The following is a 21,498-nucleotide window of genomic DNA, read 5'->3' as shown; positions in this document are numbered from 1 at the left end:
AGCTCTTAGAGAGGCAGATCCACCAGGATCTCCCCATCTTTATCTGCCCCCCTCCCCCACAACTACTCTGACTGCTCTTCTCCCTTCCCAGACCCTCCCCACTGGGCTTGTTTGCCTTGAGTACAGTCCATGACTCAGTCTGTAGCACTTTTTAATTCTGGATGTTCATGTCTCTCTTACTTTACACTAGTATTTCTTAGCCTTTCTCATATAATTTCTGCCATATTCATGCACCATCTATATGTTATCTTCTTAGTCTCTTTCTTTGAGTCCACTCACTTTTTTGTTTGTTAGCCCTGAATAGTCATATTCCAGCAACCATGAATGCAAAGGGCTAGTAATGTATTTTTCCTAATATGCATTAAAATAAATGCTTAACTATTCAAATAAAAAAAATACTGTGCTACATAAAATTATCTCACTACCACCAGATATTCATTGGGAAACCAGCTTTAGATGGACACCTTTCTGAAGGGTGGGACTTGATCTTGTTCATCTTGTATCCCCAGACCTAACACAGCTCTTGGAACACAGTGAATGCTCCACAAATGTTTGCTGGTTAAGTGAAACTTAAACGAGTGAGTGGGTGAATGAATAGGATTTTGGAGATGGTCTCTAGACTTCCATCAATGCTTTCTTGATGTTTATGGAATTGATGGCCATGGAGCTGGAGATCAATAGGAAATTTTGAGTTTTAATGACTGTGGTGTGCTGGTCACTGGGTTAGTCCTCGGGGAGGACTAGCCAATTACATAGGAGGAATGTACAGGCCAAACCAGCATCACTGTGTGTAACCCAAAGAGGTGATAGTTGCCCACCTAGCATGAACTTGAGGGGCTTTGGAAAGGCCATCTGTTATCACTTGTAATCTATTTCTTGATGGGAAATATCACCTTCTACCTTTTAAAGTCCAGGTAGGGACTTTAGAGTCCTGGGTGGCTCAGTTGCTTAAGCCTCTGCCTTCAACTCAGGTCATGATCCCAGGGTCCTGGGATTGAGTCCCGCATCAGGCTCCCTGCTGAGCAGGATCCCTTCTTCTCCCTCTCTCTCTGACACATAAAGAAAGAAATCTGAAAAAAAAAATTAAGGCACATATCTCAAATTCCTTTAAAATAAACTGATTCTTGGTTGTCTTAAAGTAAGGTCCCTTTGTGGATAGGTTTGAATGAATCTTGCTAAAGACAAACTCAGCTTATTTCTCAAGTTGACTCAAGCCTGGCAAACAGGGAAAAAGGAAAGAAAGGAACTTATTGACTGTCAAGAACTGTGCTGGGCATTGGGAATAGGGAGGTTAAATGACTTGTTCATGGTCATTCCAGCCGCAAGTTGTTGGACCTAAGATTTGGACATAAGGGTCATGTTGTCTGTGCAATACATCCCACCAAATCCTTTATGCAGACAGAAACTTATGTCTGTCACACCTACTCTTGTAGAAAGAGAAATGACTTCCCTTAATAATCTCAGCTATGCTATCAATGGCTTAGAAATGGGATATTGTCAGGTTCACAGCTGAGATGGTTAAAGGGAAATCTAGTGCCGAGATACTCAAGTAAGAAGTATTGTTTTCATAGTCTTAAATTAAGTTAGCCCCAATGAAATGGATGCAACTGAAGGATATGAATAGTAGAGTAACTTGATTTACATCTTAAAAGGATTACTTTTCAGGGCACCTGAGTGGCTCATTGGTTTAGCATCTGACTCTTGATTTTGGCTCAGGTCATGATCTCAAGGTTGTGGAATCGAGCCCTGTGTCAGACTCCCTGCTCAATGGGGAGTCTACTTGTCTCCCTCTCCTTCTGCCCCTCTCCTGGCTCATGCTCTTTTTCCCAAATAAATGAATAAATCTTAAAAAAAAAAAAAAAGGCGGGGGGGACTACTCTTAGCTTCTGCGTTGAGGCCAGGAGGAAGAGTAGGCTCAGGAAGACCTAGTACTATTTATTACAAGACAGGCAAGAGGTGACGGGGACTCAAAACACGATAGTAGCTGTGGAGATGATGAGAGGTGGTCAGGTCTGGTTTTACTTTGAAGATAAAGCCAGTTGGATGTCCTGATGCCCTGAAGGCGGGTGTGAGAGAAAGAGAGATGTCCAGGATGGCTCAAGGTTAATGGCCTAAATATAAACTAACCTCCTTCCCTCAATGACATATGTATTGAGGGAGAGGTATGGGTTTTCTTTCCTAAGCACCCAGAGATCCAAGAAATCACCTGAGTGATCGCCAGGAATGAAAAGCCACTGCAGCTTCACCCAACACAGAGCCATTTGCCTGAAGAGCAGAACTCATGGGAAACAGAGAGATGCGGGAGGAGGGACAATGCAGCTGTAAGCTGTTTTTGTTTTGGTTTTTTTTTCCCCCTTGAGTTTCCCTACTTTCTTGCCTTTCTTCCCCATATTTATCAGTCCAGCCTTGGGGCAAGCTCCCACCCTCACCCCCAGTGTGTAGGGAACACCCTTTTATGTGGGCCTGATCCTTATGAATGCATATTTAGGAAATATTTTTCTCCCTACCAGTCTCACTCGGATGGAATGTTTCGATGGTCCAGGCACCTGGGAAGCGATCCGTGTTTCCTGAGGGCTGCAGGCATTCTCTTCCCTAACTTCATTTCCAGCCTGCTTCTTTCCAGATGAATCTACGGAACATATTCAGGCTCACACGGAGGAGGAAGGTTGCTGAGGAAAGGGCAGGCAGCCTGCAAACTCCAGCTGGCGAACTGTTTGCGGTAACTCTATTTTTAATATACATTGCTGACCCTAATGATGGTCTATTGAGATGAGGGCAAGAAATGTCTGATCAAGTGGAGATTAATTTTTGACTGTGTCGCCCTGAATGCATGAAAATGCACTCCTTTTTCTTTTTTTTTTTTTTTTTTTTTTTTTTTTTTTTTTTTTTTTTTTTTTTTTTAAAGATTTTATGTATTTATTTGACAGAGAGAAATCACAAGTAGATGGAGAGGCAGGCAGAGAGAGAGGGAAGCAGGCTCCCTGCTGAGCAGAGAGCCCGATGCGGGACTTGATCCCAGGACCCTGAGATCATGACCTGAGCCGAAGGCAGCGGCTTAACCCACTGAGCCACCCAGGCGCCCCTGCACTCCTTTTTCTATTTAGACTCCCAGGATGCTTTGATTGATTGACTAGTTTACAAATGAAGGTGATAAAATTAGGTTGAAGACCACATACATTTCTTAAAATGAGGCTGGCTGGTCGTGGAGACAATGAGGTTTGGACAGATTGTATTGCTGGTTTAGGCAATCTTCTGAGCATGTCAAGATTTATAGACCTGTACTGTAATGTTACAATTGCAGCTCACTGATATAGGTTTCTTTTCAAATTCTTTCCCATTTTATTTGAAAAAGGCCATTAGAGAGTTATAGACTATTGAAAAAGCTTTTTCTTTGCTAACCCTTAATAAACTCTTCCAAACAAGGACTACTGCATTTTTATATTAAATTTAGACCAAAATCTATAAAACATGTTATCCCAGGTTGGATAATTTGATTATTATTATCTAAATGGAGTTATGGTTCATATTGGTTTGCAGTAATGTACATAGTAAATAAAATGTAAGTTGAGATTTGTATAAGATCACAGGACGCTGAGTTTTCTTTCTGTTGTCTTTTTTTTTTTCTGTGAGCCCTTCTTTGAGAAATCTCAGCCAATTTTCCCTAAGATGAGAAATTAAAGAGAAAAAGAAAAAAGAGGGCCCAGTGGTGAAATTAATGCTGCGTTGTACTAAAAACAAATTGCTATTAATATTTACTTGTTCTCATCATAATAGAGGCAAGCTACAAATGTCTTAGGAGTTACCCAACTAATAAGATTTACCAAGGGAACCAAAAAGCATGAGGAAATACTCAGCAGAATTAGAAACAATTATTCCATTGTAAGTTATGATGTGAGAAATAATAGATGAGATTCTGAAGTTATTTATGAATTAGTCAATTCTGTTTCATACATTTTTGCCATCAAAATAACTTATGAAATCATTTTCCAGGCCCATAGCATTTTATGAGAGCTCTGCACTCAGTTAAAGATTTTCTTCTAGGGCTTTCTGCAGCTACTCTGAATTCTTTGGTGGTGCCCAGATTTCAACCCAAGTTCTCCACTGTGAAGTCAACCTACTGTCTGGGTTTCGAACCTCCCTGAGGCCTCCATGCTGGGATTGCACAGCCAAGGCAGAGATTCTAAGGATTTTTTTCGGTTTAGCAGGAGGGACTCCAAGACAGTCGAGAGTGTCAGATAAGGTGCAATAGGTGAGGGGCTCAGCCTGGGACCTGGCACTCAGCAGGCGCTCAGAGATCATGACAATGATTGTCATGGCTGATATCACTTTTGCCATGCCTCCTGTCTCCAGGGGCAGGATAATCATGAGACAAGTCCAAAAGTCCAGTTTAGGTTGTTGCTAACATGCTATACGACCTTGAGCAAATCCCTTAGAATCTCTGTTCCTCTCTCCTTGGGATGCCAGCTACTTCTAGGAGCCGTTTTCTCTAGAGCAACAAAGTGATGGATTGGAAAGCTCTTTGAGATGTCTAGGGTGATGTAGCAACATCAGTAATTATTTTTAATCGTTACTAGGTGCCTGCTCTCTGGCCTTTGGAAGAGTGGAAAGTGGACCACGGTGAACAGTCAGTAAGCGTGGGGGACCTTCCCCAGCTGCTGAGGGCAGTTTACAAGGGGGTTGCCAGTGTGAGTGAAAGGATTTAAGGGGGCTGGGGGTCAAGTGGTTTGAAGAACCCAGCGAAGCCCCAGACTGCTGTCACTGATTTAGTTTAGAAGTGGATGAACTTTGAAGTGCAGAACATCATTTCTGCAGAAGGTCGTCATATTTCTTGATGATTTACACGGAGAAGTCTGAAACTGTGCTGGGTTCATTTTAGATCCTCCAGTGCCAAGAGAAAATATGCTGATGGAAGGAATAGTGCCTGGGTGGCGGGTAAAGACTCTGAGTGCCAGAAGAAATGGCAGAAATGGACCGAGTCGGTTTCAGTAAAAACGTTGATGGAATCCACGGGCCTTCTCCATCCCTTTCCGGGAAACTTTGCAGTTTGGAGTTTTATAGACAAGAATCCCTCAACTGACTTTTATCTTCATGCAGCCAAGGACCTCTCAGCACTGTTTGTTCAGATTGTGGCTGGGAGATGGGGTATAACTTCCCTTTAGGCAAAAGTCCTATATATTGCCTCTCACCCAGGAGGCCCCACGTGAGGACCCACCTCCACTCCTCGCCCCGGCTTTCAAGAAGTGGTCTGCAGTCCAACTGCAGGAAAGAAATTAAAAAATCTGACTCGAGGTTGCTGCTTCTCAAATATACTCATATATCCGTATTTGAAATGTTCAAAAGCAATGTCGATCTTTTTCAGTGCTTTCTGTCATTTAAATAGGTCATTTGTATATAAGAATATACATTTTTTTCTTTTTCATTTTGAGGGAAAAAAGAAAGATGTAGGCTGTATACATTTTAATTTTTCATGAACTGACTCTCATGGGAAAAAGATTGCCCATGACTGGAGTGTAGACAAAGTAGAATCCCAGGCAGCAGAGAAAATCATACTGAACGGGAGGGGACTAGGTCCAGGCATCCAGTGGCAGCAAAACTGACAGACTGAAGGCTCTAAGGTGTGGGTGGAATAGAGGCAGGGGTTCTTCTGCACCAAAGGGGTTCTCCTAACAATTGTCTCATGAGGCACACTTAATGAGGTTGCTGCCATGTTCCTCGTTACAGAGGAAGGTGCGTGCTTCCTGCCTTCCCATCACACTTTTGATGCCCTGCAACACACACAATGACATCAGTTGCAGTGACAAGAGACACAGTCCATTCTGCTCTGGCATGATGTCATTAGCCTATTGGTAATCTTTCTAAATGTTTGCCAGAAAGATATGAAATCTTAGCAACAGAGGCACATAAAGGTTTGGATAAGTTTGAAACACAGCGATTTTTCAATCTTATAAACCAACCAATCCAGCGGCCTGTTAGTCTACAAGTGTCTGCCATCTTTCTCATGGTGTCAGAGAAAATCGAGTGACGGATCACTTTTTGGTGTCACTGCTCGAGACCGGTGACAATCAGTGAAATGATTGTGTCTGCCTCTACACATATCTGTAATTGATTGCCTAAACCCTACGACTCTCTTTCCCAGTTGATATGATGGAACATTGGAGTGAAATCACTCTCGATGAGGAGGAGCCAGGTCCATTTGTTATTTACTTCCCTGCCTGCTTCTTTCTCCCCATCCAGTGCCAATTGTCCCCCAAGAGCACATTATGGTAATCAGCTGGAATGTATGTATAGGAATCAATCAAGGTGAGAGCCGTCGCAAGAGTTATGACATTACAAAGTCTGTTTGTAACTTTTGATTTATGGAAGATTTTCCATTTTATAAATTGGGAGTGAGGCATGTTGGGATGGCTTAACCCTTGAATTCCCTTACAAGAAAATCCACCGGGCATTAAAGCTAATAAACGATAAGGCATTTTAATTATCTAGGGCCTAGAGCCGATCTGAGTTGCTGCACGTTTGGCTTGTGACTCTGGGTACATCATCCCACTCTCTCAACACATTCCTTATTCTTCTTACAAAAGAAAATTGGCTTCCTTTCTGGAGAGTAAAGACATGCAATACATATCCATGAAGAACTGACACCGACACACAATGATTTCTTCCACCAGGAGCCTGAGAAACAACCATGCCGTAGTAGCAGTCCCAGGGAACCTCCCCGTTCTGATTGTCATATGCAGAGAGGATATGACTCAGGGAAAGGATGTCACGAATGCCGACTCGGAGGCCCACAAGACATACGCCATCCTGGCCTCATCCCTTTTAATTGCTTACAGGGCTGCTGGAGGCCAGGGCATAGCCAGGTTCAAGCTATTTTCCCAAAATGGACAAAGCAACGTCTAGTGTTTTGTTATTAATAACTACGCGTGTTGAGGCTTGGCAGGTGTCACAGTCATATTTTTCAAGAAGGCGGGAAACAAAACACTATCGCTTGCTGATCATATTAAAATCGAGACCTTCTTCTTCATCTCATGCATCAGTCATTACCACACTTCACAAAGTATGCTGAGCTGGTATGAGGAGTCCCATTCTTCAGATGCGGTAGCAGAGCCAAAAAGATGAAATACATTTGTCTGAGAACATACCGCTGGTTAGCAGTAGCTCAGCAGTGGAGGCCAGGCCTAGTCCAGGGCTTTGTCAGTGAACTGAATTTAATTTGCATTTGGGATGCCCACCACGTGCAGGACTCGGTTCTAGATGTGCTTCCTTCTTGCCCCAATTTCTGGAGAACAACCATCCCCCAACGCATCTAGGGTCGCCCAGCTGGGCATTTTAGGTTTCATTATTCTGACCCAGTAGCTGGCTGACCCCCTTCACAGACCAGTCTCTGCTTCATGGTGCGCTGTGATTGGCTCACCCTGGCGTGCTCCAGACTGATGCGGAAGATGTGGTTTCCTTTGGTGGAGAATGAGCTCAGGGAAGAAAAATATTTGTCCTGTTCCAAGGTCACTGGGAGGCCCTTCTTTCAATCTGCTTTTTGCTTGGCAATCTTACCACATTATTTTGTGTTGAACTAAAGTTCTGTTTCTTTTTTTATTAGCACGGTGGACCTATTCTGCTTAAGCTCCCTTTTTTTCTTAATGTGAATCTTAAAGCTAATAAGAATGCAGATCCCAGCAGACCCACTCTCTCTCTTATAATCCATTAGGAACGTGAGATCGCCGTCTCTGGAAAACTTAAAAAACCATTTAAAAACAAAAAGATGAATAAATGAAAATGTTATGAACCTGGAAATGTTAATTAAGCCATTCTCAAGGAACAGGCTTTCCAGCCCAGATTAAAACATCCCATCACTTTTAAGTAGTTAACATCTTTCTCCTTGAAATAAGTCCAAATTAAGGACAAAATCATTATAAAAAGAAATAGTAAAGAGACCAGAAAATGGTGTTAAGAATTTGGCTATCGACTGACGTACTCGAGTTAGAGGAAACCACGAAGGCCAAAGCTGTAAAGTGGAGTCTATTTCCAGACGTACTGTAGTTATTGCCAAGCAATCGTCTGGGTACCTTGATGGAGAGTCAGAGGATGTAGAAGCTCACAGATCATCCTGTTGAATCTTTCCACTTTTTTTTTAGATCAAGGAACTGAGAGTCAGAGAGGGTTAGTCACTTTTTGGAAGTCATTAAACAGATCGGAGGCTAGAACCTAAAACAGACTCACAATCTAGTGCTCTTCCCATTGCCTACACCCTTGAGCAAGATGATCTCGAGACAGTAATAATAATAGCAACAACAACAATAACATTTTTAAAGGTACCAAATCTATGCCATGTTACCTAAAGATCTGTCTCCCAGACTGCCTCCTTTTCCAGGAAAGAAAGAGAACAGAGTCTTATTCAGCCAGCAATCTTAACCCTCAGAAACACAGACACAAAGTATAATACTGAGTCCCCACAATAGATGTAACAAGGACCATGCACTAAATGTCATTCACTCAGCCCCATGGAAGGTGTCTGCAGTCTCCACTCAGTATTATTCATTCCATTTGACATATAATTCCAAGCAGATTTGAGGCAGAAAGTTAGTTGGTAGCAGCCTGACAGCAAGAAGAGGTAGCTGTCATATCTTACGGATGGCCGTTAGAATTGACAATTGGTAGCCTAACAGTGAGGGAGCAGATGGGAAAACTATAAAACTAGACGTAAGAACTAAAAGTACAGTAATATGGGGCCATTTCATTTCGAGGCAAAAAGCTCTACAAAAGTGTCACCACTGTCAACGCACTGCAATGATAACTAACGACGATAACTCTGTTTTGTTGAACACCTACTATGTGTGAGGGAGGGTACTAGGTATTTTCATAGATTGTTTCTAAACTTCACAACCCTGCAAGGAAGGTAATGTCATCCTCATTTCGTTAATAAGGAAACCGAAGTTAAAAAAATAAAAGTCAAGAATCACACCCAGGATCACAAGATGGATAAAAGGCAGAGTGAAGATTTGAACAGGAGAGATCAGAATCCCAAATCTATGTTCTTTCTTTTTGCTCTGTGACTCAAATCCATCTTCAAGACCTAGAGCAGGATGGAAAATGAAACATCACATATGATTTCTCTATAAAGGGGAATGAGGGGAATGAACTACATTTTAGAATATCCCAGCCACATATACGCCTCTTGCATAGAATATGTAAAAAGCACAACAGTTTCTCAATTAATTGGCATCATTGAGAAATGAGGTTGTTATGGAACATACCCAACTTTTGCAGAAAATTTAAGCTTTCCTTTGAGTTCTAACACTTAAAAATGCTCATTGCTCTGTTAGAGTCCTTCTAAAATGTTCCATATACTTCCCACTTCTAGCATAGCATGGAAACCTCTCTCCAGGAGGCTGGGCCTCAAGAGCTCGCAGACTGGTTTGGGACACAAACCTGTAAACAATTCAGTGGTGAGAAGGTGTAAACGAAGTCCTGAGGGAACTGAGAGGAGGCATTAACTTTGCCTGGCAGATACAATAAGTAAAAATAAATCTCAACTTCAACATAGTCCCTGGCAATAAAACATTTAAAAATATTCCATTTTTGTTTTCCAGAAGAAAAACAAGCAGCTGTCAAGAGTCACTGCAAAACAGCCATCACCGTAAGTGAGCAACTCCGAGAGTGGTTCAGTGTGAGCTTGTGTGGTCACTTAATGACCCATCATTTGGCTTCCTGGAGGTGTATGGAATGGGAGCTCTCTTCCTGTAGAAAAGACAGCAAGCTGATTTGTGGGGCTTAATATGGATTTACATGGGACTTGAAATTTTTCTGTCCTGTTGTACACCTTTCTGGATCTGTATAAGAATGTCGTGAGTAAAACTACCATTCTTTCTCCTTTGAGGTGGAAAAATGAAGCCCAGAGAAATTAAGTAACTTCCCAAGGTTAACACAGCCGGCCATTATCCAAAACAGAGCTAGAATTCAGGACTCTCAACTATTGGTACAGTCTGTTTCTAGGATGAGGTGCTATCTCCTGTGCAAGTTGCCCTGGTTTAACTGCTTATTCTTCCCTGCACCTACCAATGTAGGAGGCAATTTCTCTGCTTGTGATGGTATATACTAAGCATTTGTAGGCATCTTGAGGGTTAAGAAGGCATACCCTTGTTCAGCTCCATTCCACCAGCTCACCTAATTAGAAGACTTTCTAATTGATTTGTTCAATTACGTAGTTTTGAGCATCTACTACATGCTAAGCACTTGTAGTCTAGAGACACTGTGAAGAGCACCCCCCCCTCAAAAAACAAAACAACAAGAAGCGCCTTCTCTTCCAGGCACATATACAACCATATCTATACAAAAGCAGGCTATGGCAAATGTCAGCTCTAATAGAGGCACAGGCAAAATACTAGGGAAGTGCAAAAGGGAGACTGATTCTGACTGGTGAGTGAAAGGACGATGAGAGAGTATCTTGGAACACTTCCTGGAGCCATGACATTCCGACAGACATTCACAACTGAGTACTTTATTTTGTACAGTTCTGGATTAGTCTGCTATTGCTATGATAATGGGGTATAACCAACAACCCCCAAATATCATTAGCTTACAATAGCAAACATTTATTTCTTGCCTATAAGTCTGTGGGTCTCTGGGGAAGCTCTGCTTTAAGCTACAGATCTCTGTTAAAGTAGCTTCATGTGTCTCTCATTTTGGGACCCAGACTAAGGAGCAACAGCTTTCTGTTGAAAGTACACTCTTTAACGGTGTAGGGCAAGGGCACAAGAGAGGCTACCCATTTCTTAATGGGAGAAACATGCAATGTCTCATTAGCCTCTACCTGGAACTGGGACACTGTCACTTCTACCCATTTTCCGTTGTTTATAGCAAGTTACATGGCCAAAGTCAATGGATGGAACAGGGAATGTACTTTAGCCTTAGGGAAGCTGGGGAAAACAATGAGAGAAAGAAAAATTGTTAACAAATAATGCAACCTACCACATGTTCTTATTATTTCTTGGGCTGTATCTACTTAATATAAATAAAAACAAGAAACAACCAAACAAGCAATAAAAAATGCCCTTCTTTCTCTTGACCTCCTGTCCATTCCCAGTGGAAGGGTGGTCATATTGAGTGAGGGAAGAGGGAGGTAGGGTGGGTGGATTTCAGCTGCACAACAGTTACCCTAACAAGGAAGAGTTCTGTTCATCTCTTTCACTGTGGGCTCTAACACCCAGCACAATGCTGGCACAGAGAGAGTACCCAAGACATATTTATTGAATGAATGAACCAGCAAAAGGACATAACTGTCATGTTTACTATTTTGATCACTCTGGCCCTAGACTGTGGCTCTTTTTGACTGATAGCTGATACATGTGAAATGACAGTCATAAATACTAATTTATTCATATAACATACTATGTAGTCATTGAAAGTGATGTAAAAGAATATTTAATAACTATGTTTTGGTAAAATATATCTCATATATATTTGAGTAACTCTGATTTTCTTTTTTTGTTCATCTTCGTTTTCTAAAGTTTTTATAATAAGCGCATGTTTATTGTGCATAAAATTATTTTAAAAATTATTTTAAAAATAAGACTAGAGCATTATTTTAAAAATAAATAATGTCCTGAAATCTCATGTGACTAACATATTCTAATTTTTTAAAAGTTTTATTTATTTAAGTAATCTCTACACCCAACATGGGGTTTGAACCCATGACCCAACATCAAGAGTCAGATGCCCTACAAACTGAGCCAGTCAGGTACCCCTAGCATATTCCAGCTTTAGATGCAGTCTGAGGAAGCACTGTTGTTTGGAAGGTAACATTTATACTTTTGCCCTTATGACAAGATATTCTAAAAAGTGAATCCAAGTAGTCAGTCGATTGAGTTTTGACCTGAGTCATAAAAAAATATATTTTTAGAAGATTTTATTTATGAAAGAGAGAGTGCATACACAATTGGGGGGGGAGGTGGGGCAGAGGGAGAAGGAGAAGCAGACCCCCTTGCTGAGCAGGGAACCCAATATAGGGTTCAATCCCAGGATCATGACCTGAGTCAAAGGCAAACACTTAACTGACTGAGCCACTCAGGCACTCCAAATATAAAGAAAAAATTTAAAAACGTGTAACAATCAGCTGTTTGTTATCTTATTGATACAACCTGGGACTGAAGAGGCCCAGGCCAGGCTCTCCCACCAATCAACATTGGTACAATGGACAAATCACTCAACTCTTTGAAACTGAATTTTCTCCAGAGGAAAGTGAAGTTGATTCCTGCACTGCATTAGTTTAGGCAAGTTCTACTAGACCCTGTTTAATGATAACATTGTTCTCATGAAGTAACAGACCTATAATTTTACTCTTACACAAAAGAGAGGACTACCTTCTCTTACAACTAAAAACAGTATGCTATGCAACTCTGGATCTTGGGGTTGTAATTTCGAGCCCCATGTTGGGAATAAAGATTATGTAAAAGTAAAATCTTCAAAAAAATAAAAATAAAAACATGGTAATATTGAGAACTAGTATTATTCATTCATCACTGATTAAGTTCTGTATAAGTTGGGATAATGCTAGCTACTCTAAGAGATAGACCAAAACCTATGACCCAAACAGAATATAGATTTAATTGTCATTCATATAATAGTATTTCCAGCCAGCAGGCAGCTCTCTTCTATGTAGTAATTCAGGGACCTGACTCCTTCCATTTTGTGGCCTCACTCTCCTCTAGAGCACTGTTGCTTTCTGCACCAATCGGTAGAAGGGAAAAGAGAGTAGGAGGGGGACATAACCAATTTCTTAAAAACCTTGGTCCAGAAATAGCACATGTCACTTCTGCTTGAACCTCACCAGCTCCAGTTCAGTCACATGGTTACAAGGGAGGTGGGAAATGCAGAAGAGTTCTGTGTCCTACGAGAAGAGGAAGGAGATTGGGGTAAACAACTTGTAGCCTCTCTCACACATGCCTTGTATATGCCAGGCCCAGAGCTAGTCAATGAGGATACTAAGGCAAGTAAGAAAGGCCCCTGGGTAGCTCAGCAAGTTGAGTGTCTGCCTTCGGCTCGGATCATGATCTCAGGTCCTGGGATCCAGCCCTGCATTGAGCCTCACATCAGGCTCCCTGCTCAGCAGGGGGTCTGCCTCTCCCTTCCTGCCTCTTCTTTCTCTCCCCCAACCCCACATCTACTCCTCCCCCAACTCATCTCTCCCCCCCACTCAATTGTGCTTTCTCTCTTTCTCAAATAAATATATATTTTTTAAAAAAGACAAGATAATTTTCCTGCCCTACAGGAACTCCCCATCTAGTGGGTGAGACTCACTATACTTACAGATAATTAGAGGGAATGTAGAACGTGCTATCAATGAGAGCAAGGCAATGAAGGCAAGCCATCGAGAACACTGTATATACATGTAACTCTGCCTATAAGGAAAGGGGGTCATGAAAGATCTTGATTATGCCACTTCCATAAACATTTATTGAGCAACTACAAAGAGGCAGGCACCTATTCTGTGCAGGTTGCTGGCCCTCCGGGGAGATGGATATACAAGCTAATAAATTCAAATAAATAATTACCCATGTAAGTAGGGAATAGGAAAAGTATAGTACATGCTTGGTGGGTTTAATGCTCTGGATTTGGAGTCAGGCATAGTTGGGCTTGAAGTCCAGCTTTAACACTGTCAAGTCATTGTGTGACTCTGGGCAAGTTTTCTAACCTCTCTGAATTCCTTTTAAATGAGTTCCTTGTCCTAAGGGGTGCCTGGGTGGCTCAGTGGGTTAAGCCTCTGCCTTTGGCTCAGGTCATGGTCTCACAGCCCTGGGACTGAGCCCTGCATCGGGCTCTCTGCTCAGCAGGGAGCCTGCTTCCCTTTCTCTCTCTTTGCCTGCCTCTCTGCCTACTTGTGATCTCTGTCTGTCAAATTAAAAAAAAAAAAAATCTTAAAAAAAATGAGTTCCTCGTTTTAAAACAAAATAACAAGTTCACCTCTGGCAATATATAGTCTCAGGAGCCAAAAAACCTGCCTTTTTCAAATACTAACTTTGTGATCTTGGAAATTCACGTAACCGTTCTTGGCTTTATTATTTTCATCTTTAGAATGGGGGGTTAATAGTACCAAGTACAGTTGGGAAGTGTATGTAAATTAAGAGAACAGAAATGTCTGGTAGATAAAAATTGCTTAATAAGGATTAGGTCTCATCACTACCTACCTCAAAGCTTGAAACGAACACTAAATGAGATTATGTCAGTGCCTGGCAAGCATTGAATCTTCCGTGATGGCCACAATTGTTATTCTATGTGATGAGCTGGAGGTAGGATGGCCATAGCGTCCTTAAAAGAAGCTGCTGAGAAGCCGGATGGAATGGAATGACTGAGGCAAGATTTCCTGGCCCACAGGCTTCGTCTCCACCCATCCTTACACGGAGGAAGCAACAAAGGCTTGCGATGTTTGGAAAGACAACACTTTCAGTTTCGTGTAGAAGACTGCTCGTTTTCTTATTTGCCTTCTCTGCCTTTTCCATTGGCGAGGGTTTTGAGAATATGCCATAAAATTTAGGTGAAGGAAGGAAAGCATAAATGATTTGCTCCAGCAATGCAGGAGGAAGATCTCCCCAAACACAGCATTCACTGGTAAGAGTTTCCAGAACCTTCCAAAATTCTGTCTCCTTTTATAGCATCCCGCAAGTCCAAAGTAATGAAATAAAGGCATGGTAATAGGTAAACACAATTACAGCACCCGGATAGCTCCTTGGCAGGCAAGGGGTTTTTTGAGAGCATTGGCTGGGGTCTCATTTTCCATAATCGAGCCCAGCCCTGCTGTGATCACTATAGTATTATGACCTATGGGGCAAAGACGGTACCATACGTGATATTTCATTTTTGGGTAGCTGGGGGTAGTAATGAACCAGTTGCAGTCAAGTGAATTAATCTCCCCAGCTATTCAAAAACGAAACTTCATGTACAGCAATTTGTTCTTCATTGCCTTTTCCCCCACTGTAGCCTTTTCAAATTACTCTTCCTACGGAAAAATGGAGAGAAAGAAAAAGAAAACTCAATGAAAAAAAACATTTTAACCTTTGCTAAATGTTGATATCTTTTCTGATCGTCGATAATAACTCACATGCATCCCATAGACACGCAGCTTAGAGATCTCACTGGTTAGCCTCAGACCTGATTATGAATCTTAAAAAGTGGAATAAATATGCAAAGAGTTGGTATAACATAGATTCCAGAGCCAATTTCATACAGTTTAAATTATCAATCGGCATTTATCCAAACTCCGAAGAACACCCTAATCAATCTCACTCAGTAGAATTACTCAATTATTATGCATTTAATAAATAGAAGTTAATGATTAAAAACACATTATTGAGAATGAAAGACTCTGGCATAGGTAGGTATAGGCATATAACACAGCTGTTAATCCTCCATAAATTTGTTTTTAATAACACTGATGTTTTGGTTGCATATAATAACTATTTCATTAAATCTAAATTAAATGCATGGTTAGGCATATTTAAGACATGTAATGTGTTGCTCGCGTATTTCATTTTATGTTTTCACACAGTTCTAATAATTTTCCGAATTCAAATTGACTAGGTGTAAGGAAATCCCTGGTCATTGATATGATGCCTTCTTTCTGAAATCATTAAGGACTCCGGAAAGAGTTCTAAACACATCACTAGTCAATCAGTGTGCAGGAAAGACAATGTGTTTATCTGCGACAAAGAAATGCTTATGGACCCAGTCGAAAGGGGGGAAAATGCTTTTAAATAATAGTAAAATATGCATTTTGCTTCTTCAAAAAATAAAGCAAAGAATCTAATACTACAAAAGCTATCTTGGAATAACATTTCAGAGTGTGTTGTTGTGCATGATTTTTCATTTATGGATAGCAGGAGACATTAATATACTTGCCTATGGCTTGTGCATTACTATTCCCAGCTATGCAGAAATGGAACGTGATTTACAGCAACACATTCTTTGTTGCTGTTCCAACATACCTATTGTCTTCCCTGTGTTCTGACTGGCTGGCTGGCTGAGAGAGGGGATGGTGCTGGACTGCACTCAATCATTATGGGTGTCTACAAATAGAGTAGGTGTATGTGAACTGGGATTTTTCAGCTTTGTATACCCAGCAAGCCAATCAGAGCACAGAAAGAACAATAGCTGAAGGTTTTACTGCTCTTTAAGTTTCCCGCTGATTCCCATTGCGACTGATTATATCACAGAAGTTATATAAAAATCACATTAAATGCCAACTAAATCAAGACTTTTCATATCTTTTTTTCAAAGCAATGAAATTCAGGACAAACACTATACTATGCATGAAGATCACCGCCTAGAGATCTAAACTCTTCATTCCAGACGTCGTATTTGAAAATGGAACTAGAGAAAAGTGTAGTTTATTCATTTTGTTATTTTCTGTGGTGCTTGCACTGCTGTTTTGAAAGCCCACCATAGGAGAGCTCAATTAAGAGCCTTCATAATTTCCACCAGTTAACTTTGATTAAATAGGCAGTCTTGGAAGGGCATTCAGTAAATTTAAGCTATAAATTACCTGCATTGAGTTTTCAACTTCAAAATTCTGAAATATTAGGGCAGGGACAGGCCATTTCTTTCAGATGGCTTGTACTTTACCAGCTGATTTGGAATAGGTGTGCTGTATTTTATCGGAGCGAAGAACAGAGGCAAAAACTTCCCTCTGCTGGTTGGAACAACAGGTTCCCTGCAGTGAATGTGGGTAAAGAAGATATGCCTCTCTCCACTAGCAGCTGTATTAATACCGTTATGGGATTGGAGGTCCCCTTAAACCAAATTCTTCTACTTTACTGAGGCTAGCTGGCTTTCCAAGTCATGTTATTTGCCAAAGACTAGAGGAAGGATGATGAGATGAACAGGTTCTCTTCAACACGCCGCTTCTTAGCCAAGGACAAAATTCTTTACAAATAAGCAAGCTCTTTCCCACTGAGCAGAGGGGAAAATCGCTTCCGTTCGACTAGAACCAGTAAACTGAGGAGTTGAATCCATTTGAGGAGATAGTTGGCAATTAGATGCTCACCTCACTCCTTCTTTCCTTATATTTTTAAGGATGAGGCTGAAAATCTAGTAAGATCTGCAAGTCTGTGTACTATAAATTCCACAGATATAGTGATGAGGAGTTTTTGCTTCCTGCTTACCTCAGCCAAGTTACACTGTCCTTGGAGCCTCAGTCTTTCTTATCTGGGAAATGGGGTTAATAACAGTGTGTACCTCATGAAGTTTTTCTGTAGATTCAGTGAGCTAGTGCATGCAAGGCCCTAATACAGGGCTTGGCATATGTAATCATCAATAAATGTCAGGTCTTAATACTATTAACATTTTACTCAGTTGCATTTACATTGTTTAAAGACATGTATGTTTTGTCTGACTTACTTCACTTAGCCTCATACCCTCCAGGTCCATCCATGTTGTTGCAAGTAGCATGATATCCTCCTTTTTTATGGCTGTGTCCTGTAATTTCTGTCACATATGGAATCTAAAAAATAAAACAAAACAAAAAACCCCGAATAAATAAACAAAAAGCAGAATCAGACCTGTAAATACAGAGAACTGATGGTTGCCAGGGTAGAGGGGTGGTTGGCAAAATGGGTGAAGAGGGGTGGGAAATACAGGCTTCGAGTGATGGACTAAATGAATCATGGGTCTAAAGGCACAACATAAGGAATATAGTCAACGATACCATAGTAGCGTGTATGGGGACAGATGGTAGCTACACCAGCTGTGAGTCTAGCATAATATATAAACTTGTCAAATCACTATGTTGTACACCTGAAACTAATGTAATATTGTGTGTCAACTATACTTAAAAGCAAACCAAATCCCTAGAGGAGAACCGGAAAACTAAAAGTAGGGTTAGTAAAAACAGCTTACGTTTATAAGTACTCCTTTTGACTTTTTAAACCTTTAACATCAGTTAATTAATTTTATCAAAACATCAATTCTGTAGGTTGGGTGTAGGATTATTTTATCCTCCCTTGATTGCCAAGAGGGGTAAAATAAAGAATTAAGTGGCATCACTGATGCAAGTACTGGAATCTGTATGTTGACTCATTTACTTCCACAGTATGAGTGGGGTTTTCTTGGCAATGCAGAACTGTTTGCAGATTTCAGTTAAGGATTAAGATCGTGGCGGGGGTGCAAGTTCTTAGGCTGGGGGAAGTGGCAGCACTTATTTACACATGGCCAAATTTTGCTTCAAAAAAATAAATAGTGTCGGCAGCGTTCACACTTCTGAATATATTAGGTTTGTAAATCCAGGGTGCAAATTGTTTGTAGAATCTCAATTAAAGCCCTTATAATATTGTCATTCGTAATCAGCTCACTATGAAAACAGGGCTTCCAGAGGGCACCAAAATCATTTGAACTTGCGATCTGTGATAGATTTGAATATTCAGATAAGGTCAGCGGTCAGAGCAGAGGCGACAGTTTTGGTCAATAAACAGGTTTAGTGAGACAAAATCTTTTTGTCTACATGGGAATGGCTTAGAGAAATTGGTTCTCAAGGGGGAATCAAAAGATTAAATTCAGCTGCGTTGCCAATTTATTTGCAGGCCAAACAAGTGTGTGATGGAAATTTTTGTGGGGGAGGTGCCCGCCCCAGGAGAAGCCCCTGTTGACAGCACCAGAGGGGACTCCCAGGCAGCTGTCCTGCCTGCAGCTGAGACTGAGCCCGATGGAGGCGGAGTAGGTGGGGAAGACAGAAAAAGCATCCCCGTGCCTGGCTGAGGCTGTCCCACATTATGCCTGCCAAGGGACGGCGAAATATTTGGGCTGATCCAACCTTTGCCATCCTCTCCCTCACCCTTAAAATCTGTGCCTTGGTCTACAAGCCATTACAAACTTCTTTCTTTGAGGACACTCCCCCCACCCCCCGCCAGCCCCTGCCTCCAGGAGACATTTCTCTCTGCTCTCATGCTAGGAAGATTTGTATTTCTCCTGAGTGCCGAGTTTACCTTCAGGACTGAGCATTCCATGTTTCCCACGCTGTGTTCTCAAGAGCCTTGGGGGTCTTCTGGGCTCCTTAAGGAGCTGCTGAGAGATCGGGACAAGAGTGAAAGGAGAAGAAGGGCTCTAAGGTGTGGATTCATGCTTCTACCCGGGGAAGCTCCGTGTTTATCGGTTTTCTGCATTTGACTTAGACTGTATACGAAGGAAAGATTCAGTGGCCAATAAGAAGGTTGGGAAACCACCCAGCTGCTGTTCTCTCACCTAATTGCTCCTGTGGCACTTAGAATAAACCCTGACCCAGAGCCTGAGTGACCCTCTCTCCCCTGTCTCCTCAGCCTCCTCACGGACCAGTCTGTTAATCCCCAGTTAGGCTTCACCTACACCCGGAAGTAAACCAAGGTCTTTCCAACCTACGGCTGCTGACTAGAATCCTCCTTTCTCAACCCTTTGCCCGACTGTCTCTTTACTATGGAATCAGTTGGGTTCATGTTCAGGTACAGATAACAGTGAAACTCAAAGTTTAGTAGTGTATTAAACGAGAGACCCTTGTGTCTCTCTTAGAGTAGAAGACTGGGATAAGGAGCCTGCAGTTGGTCTGGCCTCTCCAGAGTGTTATCTGGGTTCCCTGTGTTTCCTTTCTGCCATCCTCAGAACATGCCCATCATCTTCAAGATCCCTCAGAATCCAAAATGGCTATTGGAGCTTCAGCAATCAGTGGGAGGAAGTGGGGAGTGCAAGAGGATGCTTCACCCAGCTGAGGATGCTTCTCCCAGCTGAGGATGCTTCTCTAGGCAGCTTCCAGAAGTTGATCCAGTATGTCAATTTATATTTTTTCAAAAAAGATTTTGTTGGGGTGCCTGGGTGGCTCAGTGGGTTAAAGCCTCTACCTTCGGCTCAGGTCACGATTTCAGGATCCTGGGATCAAGCCCTGAGTCGGGCTCTCCGCTCAGCAGGGAGCCTGCTTCCTCTTCTCTCTCTGCTTGCCTCTCTGCCTACTTGTGATCTGTCAAATAAATAAATAAAATCTTAAAAAAAAAAAAGATTTGTTTATTTATTTGAGAGAGAGAGAGCACGTGAGCATGAGCAGAGGGGAGGAGCAGAGGGAGAGGGAGAGGCAGGAGCCTGACTTGGGGCTCAATCCCAGGACCCCAAGATCAAGACCTGAGCCAAAGTCAAAGACAAAGGACTGAGCCACCCAGGTGCCCCTCAGTTAACATTTTATTGGCCAGAACTTAGTCATGTGGTCATCTCTAGCTGCAAGTGAAGGTGGAAAATTAATGTTTCATTGGGGCAACAATGCGCCTCGCTAAAGACTGAAGTTCTATTATTAAGAATGATTGGGGCACCTGGGTGGTGCTGTCAGTTAAGCATCTGACTCTTGGCTTCGGCTCAGATAGTGAGATCCAGCACCACACCATCAGGCTCTGTGCTTAGGGGGAAGTCTGCTTAGGACTCTCTCTCCTTCTCCTTCTGCCCTTCCCCAATCCCCTCAGATAAATAAGTTAATTAAAAAAAAAAAAAGATTGAAACTCTGTTATTAAGAAGGAAGGGGAAAGTGGAAACAAGGAGGCAATTCAGGGAGGACTCAGGTTAAATTTTACTTTTCCCAATCTAAAGCTTGATTTTCCCTAATATTTTTTCTCTTAGGATGCTATTTTTCCTTTGTGGAATTTTTATAATTTGTTACTGTATGTTTAATTGTTACAATTTGTCTGCATAGCTGGATCTAAGTTCTCCAAGGGGAAAAACTGAGTCTCTTTCTATCCTATGCTGTAGAATCAGTGCCCAACAAAGTGCTTTTCATCTAATATGTGAAATAAATATTTGACATATAAGCAAATTTATATTTTCCTGATTGTATTGGTTGCTAAAAAGTTCAGAGCCAAATTTGTGGATTAACTTCCAGAAATGTTCAGTACTTCTGGAGGTTATTTAGGTCACTAAATTCATGCTAGCGTCTCATTTTTTTACTCCTATTTTTGGTTTGGTTTACTTAAATTTCCTAATGTATTTAGTAAATTTGCCTACATTGTATGGATTATGTATTTTAGAGTCTCATCATAATTCATTTGGAAATTAAGTAAAAGGGCACAGATAAACAAATAATAAAGGACAGATAAAGTTTAAGTATTCAGCAAGAATGCTATAAACAAAATTTTTTTAAGTGTGGGAAAAAAAGTCCAACAACAATAAAAGATAATAGACATCTCTTTCAGTGTATTGTTTGATGGTCCCAGTTCTGGGATGCGCTAATGTTAGTAAAGAATAATTAGCTAACCATAAAACATGATGTTGTTTGAAAGTCACTAGTAAGCAGCAGGATCACACTTAGGAAGCTAAGGATGGTTAACCTTTGCCTGGGTTATAAAATGGCCCATTTGAGAACTGTTGCCACTGGATATATTACCTGGATATCAATTGGATTATTGAGTGAGAGGTTTTACATGATATCTAGTATGATGATATATATCTGGTTACAAACTGTTTATGACAAGTAGAAAAGCCAATAAAAGATTAATGCAGATTTAAATAGATTTTTCT

The 21,498-nt window shown here is 41.3% G+C and overlaps 1 long non-coding RNA gene across 1 annotated transcript; it reads left to right on the top strand.

Annotated features, from left to right (window-relative positions):
* The first annotated feature begins 2,628 nt into the window (after positions 1-2,628).
* Positions 2,629-4,628, top strand: LOC116567569. Its single transcript, XR_004276257.1, has 2 exons — positions 2,629-2,719; positions 4,575-4,628. It is a non-coding gene; the product is annotated as an uncharacterized LOC116567569 (long non-coding RNA).
* Positions 4,629-21,498: the final 16,870 nt, after the last annotated feature.

The sequence above is a fragment of the Mustela erminea genome, chromosome 10 (assembly GCF_009829155.1).
Source record: "Mustela erminea isolate mMusErm1 chromosome 10, mMusErm1.Pri, whole genome shotgun sequence".
Classification (NCBI taxonomy): domain Eukaryota; kingdom Metazoa; phylum Chordata; class Mammalia; order Carnivora; family Mustelidae; genus Mustela; species Mustela erminea.
This window is presented reverse-complemented; position numbering and strand designations above follow the sequence as displayed.